A 3,795-nucleotide genomic window follows, 5' to 3' on the forward strand; every position below is an offset into this window, starting at 1 on the left:
GAGAGCATCGGTCATCGTACATCCATTGCCGGCTCATCTTCATTACACAACACTGAAAAGACAAAATTAATACAAGTTCATACAACACTTAAATGGAACATATATACAAATAACTCTCTAGCTAAAGCATTTAAATGCAACAACAAATGTGATCAAGATCGCAACTAAGGTAACAATTGATCCAACAGCATAATGATACCAAGCCTCACTATCAATGGCATATTTTCTAATCTTTCTAATCTTCAAGCGCATTTTCTCCATCTTGATCTTGTGATCATCGACGACATCGGAAACATGCAACTCCAATTCCATCTTATCCCCTCAATTCTTTTCAATTTTTCTTTCAAATACTCGTTTTCTCTTCCAACTAAATTTAACCTCTTGACAATAGGGTCGGTTGGAATTTCCGGTTCGCATACCTCCTAGATAAAAATATCTATGTCAACTTGATGGGCTTAATTTGCCATAAATACGAAATGCAACAAATAGTTATAAAAGAGAATATACCACATCCGAATCATAACCCGGACGAGGGCCGACGGGGACGGATATTAAAACCATGGCACTATGTATAACAAACAACGTATGGGTAAGATAATTATACGAGTAACTATATATCTAAATCACACAAACATGAATTTTTTATATAAAAAAGATAAGAACAAGAGGCTCACCACAAGGTGGTGTCGGCGACGGGATGGTGCCGGCGATCGACGGTGGTTACAATGGAGACGGGAAGGCACTAAGTAAACCACACCTACATATGCAAACTAAGTGTGGGCCGGAACAACGCCTGTTTTTTTTCTCTTCTACTCCTTTTCTTCTTTTCTTTTTCAGTAATTCAGGATATCAAAAGGTTCTAAATTTCAGAAAAGGCTACAAATTTTGAATAAAATGATCATGAATTCAGAAAATGTTCATAATTTAAAAAAAATTGTTCAGGAATTCAAAAAACATTCACGGTTAAATACAAAGTCCACGAATTTGTAAAAACATGTTCATGATTTCAAAAAAATGTTCACGATTTCAAAAAATGTTCAGGATTTCCAAAGATGTTCATGGTTTCAAAAATTTGAAAAAATTATCATGGTTTCAAAAAATGTTCGCGATTTCAAAAGATGTTCGTGATTTCAAAAGATGTTCGCGATTTCAAAAAATGTTCACAAATTTGTAAAAAATAATCACAAATTTAATAATATTTCATGATTTCAAAAAAAATGACCGTGAATTTAAGAAATATTCATGATTCAAAAAATATTCAAGGTTTCGAGAAAAATATTTTGCGAATTTGAAAACATATTCATGATTTTAAAAAAATGTTCACATTTTCAAAAAATATGTTTGTGAGTTTCAAAAAATGTTCGCGGCTTCAAAAAATGTTCATGATTTAAGATATTGTTGATGAATTGTAAAAAGAAAACACGACTTTAAAAATGTTCATCATTTCATAAAAATTTTGCGACTTTAAAAAATATTCACGAATTTAAATGACTTTCGCAAATTAAAAAAACAAGAACAAAAACGAAAACAGAAAAACAGAAAAGAAAAGAAAAACAAAAAGGAAACAAAAAAGGAACAAAAAAAGAAAAATGAACAAGAAAGAAAAAAACCAAAAGAGAACTAGATAAACCCGATTCAGGGTAGGTTCTAGAACCTTCCCACAACCGGTTGGGGTGAAACCCCAAATGCGCAGGCCCATTGACAATATATTAATATGGGATCTTGTTTCGAAGATCTTCTCGCGACAAATCTTTTATGTGAAGCGGTTTTTCAATCGGAGCGACGATTTGAGCTACAAAATATTTTGAATTTTCGCATTAGGAAGAATTTTTTATGACATCATCAATTTTGTTTTTTCTGCACGTATACGATTAGTAGCTGCTAATTAACTGCTACTAGACAGTGGACACGCACAGAGAAAAGAAATAAGATGAAGCTAATGCATGCATGCAAATTAGGAAAGGGCAGTACTCTGCGCCGGCGCACCGGCGCAAAGTTTCGGCCGGTCCAACCCGAGCCGCTCGATCTGGACGCGCGGGACCGTCAGATCTGTCCCGCATCCCCTTTCATCATCCTCCGCACAGGGAAAAAAGGGGGGGAAGCGAGCGCCGCCGCCGCTCGCGGGATCCCGCACACTAGCCCCCGCTGCCCTCCTTTGGACCCTCGTTGCTTCTGCTCGCCGCCGGTGCTCGCAGCCTAGCCGCCGCGGGCGAAGCAAAAACTCCTGATGTTTGGAGCAAGGCTTTGGTAGTAGCAAAATGGCAACTCCTGTAGTAGCAAAAAATCCGAGACGGTTGTAGCAAAAAGAAAGCCATCGCCGCCTGGTGGATGTAACAAAAATTATCTTCGGTTCCAGCAAAATCAAAAAATGATTGTAGCAAAAATTGTCTTCGTTTCCAGCAAAATCAAAGCATGGTTGTAGCAAAATTGACTGGAAAAAACAGGCTATGTCATGGAGATGGATGTAGCAAAAAATCACAAAACAAACAATAGTAACAAAACCCAAAACGGTTGTAGCAAAGTGGTTCGCTGGTTCCAGCAAAAAATCACCATGGTAGCAGATTTGAGGTGAGTGGGTGGTAGCAAAAACATGGGTCGGTTCCAGCAAAAAAAGAATATGGTTCCAGCAAACCAGAAAATCAGTAGAAGCAAACTTACAAATTTGGCGGTGGTTCCAACAAAATCAAACGCCTGTGGTAGCAAAAATGATTACTGGTTCCAGCATCAACGGATGCCGGTTGCAGCTTTCCAGTCGGCCGGTTCCAGCAACGAGGTGTGCCGTTTCCTGCATCGCTGCCCCAGCCGGCACCGGTCTCCGCCGTCGCACACCATGGTAACACAGCGGGTGCATGAGCTTGCATCACGGTCGTCCTGCTCTTTGCACGCTGCTCCAATATAAACGGAAGAAAAGAAACATCAATCTTGTGCTTGAGCCCAACCTCATGGGATCCATGGCGGACTGCACATGGCATGAGAGAAAAAAGCAAAAAAGCACGGACGAGCTCACCCCTCTCATGGATCTATGGAGGAAAAATGTTGCGCGGAGCAGAGAAGGCAACAAAAACGAGCTCAATTTCATGGGGATTAGGTGTGGATTTTGGAGAGAACACAGGAAGGAGGAGGAGAGATTGAGAACTTGGGGACTGAAGGGCGAGCAGGACGAGGATGCCTCGTGTGGTCTCCAGAAAGAGCGAGAGGATAAGATGGAAGTGGTGGGATTAGAGATAAGTTCTATGGTTGGTGGGCTGGGCTGCCCAGCGACGCGAGGGAGGGGACCGGCCGAACGCTCTTGGCCGGTCGACCGGCTATAAACGTTTCTCATTAGGAAAGGGGGAAATTGTGGATCTGTTGCTTAACTTCCGACTGGGTGAAAGTTAGCAAAGTCCAAAAAAACAGAGCAACGACCAGCAGCGGAGATTGATCCGGACGTGTGCAAGAAAAGCGGCGGAGATCGAGTCCATCTCTGGTTATTTCCTTGTGTGAACATATTTGTGTCCTCTCGGGTTTAGGTTTTGTTTTTCCTCCCAGTCCAGGCTCGATTGGTCATGTCTCATCCACCTGAGTAAAGCCCCACAACGAACGGATCGAGCAAAACCCGCGCCCGTCCTCTTCGATCGTCCCTTCTCCAGCTTCAGTTAATTTCCATGGCGCTGCTCTTCAACGGAGATGGCACGTACTCCATGGTCTACCCCGAGGGCACCACGCCGATCTGGCTCCTGCCGGCTGACCGCCCCAAAGCTGATCCAACACTTTCCCCACCCAAGTCCGTCCTCCTCGACACCATGGGCTACGTCG

General features: G+C 42.2%; 1 long non-coding RNA gene across 1 annotated transcript; it reads right to left on the reverse strand.

The window, feature by feature from the left end:
• Positions 1-551: 551 nt before the first annotated feature.
• LOC123125266 (uncharacterized) lies at positions 552-3,259 on the reverse strand. Its single transcript, XR_006461367.1, has 3 exons — positions 3,008-3,259; positions 2,659-2,885; positions 552-2,321 (listed from the first exon to the last, which is right to left on the reverse strand). It is a non-coding gene; the product is annotated as an uncharacterized lncRNA (long non-coding RNA).
• Positions 3,260-3,795: the final 536 nt, after the last annotated feature.

Source organism: Triticum aestivum, chromosome 5D (assembly GCF_018294505.1).
Source record: "Triticum aestivum cultivar Chinese Spring chromosome 5D, IWGSC CS RefSeq v2.1, whole genome shotgun sequence".
NCBI classification, from domain to species: Eukaryota; Viridiplantae; Streptophyta; class Magnoliopsida; order Poales; family Poaceae; genus Triticum; species Triticum aestivum.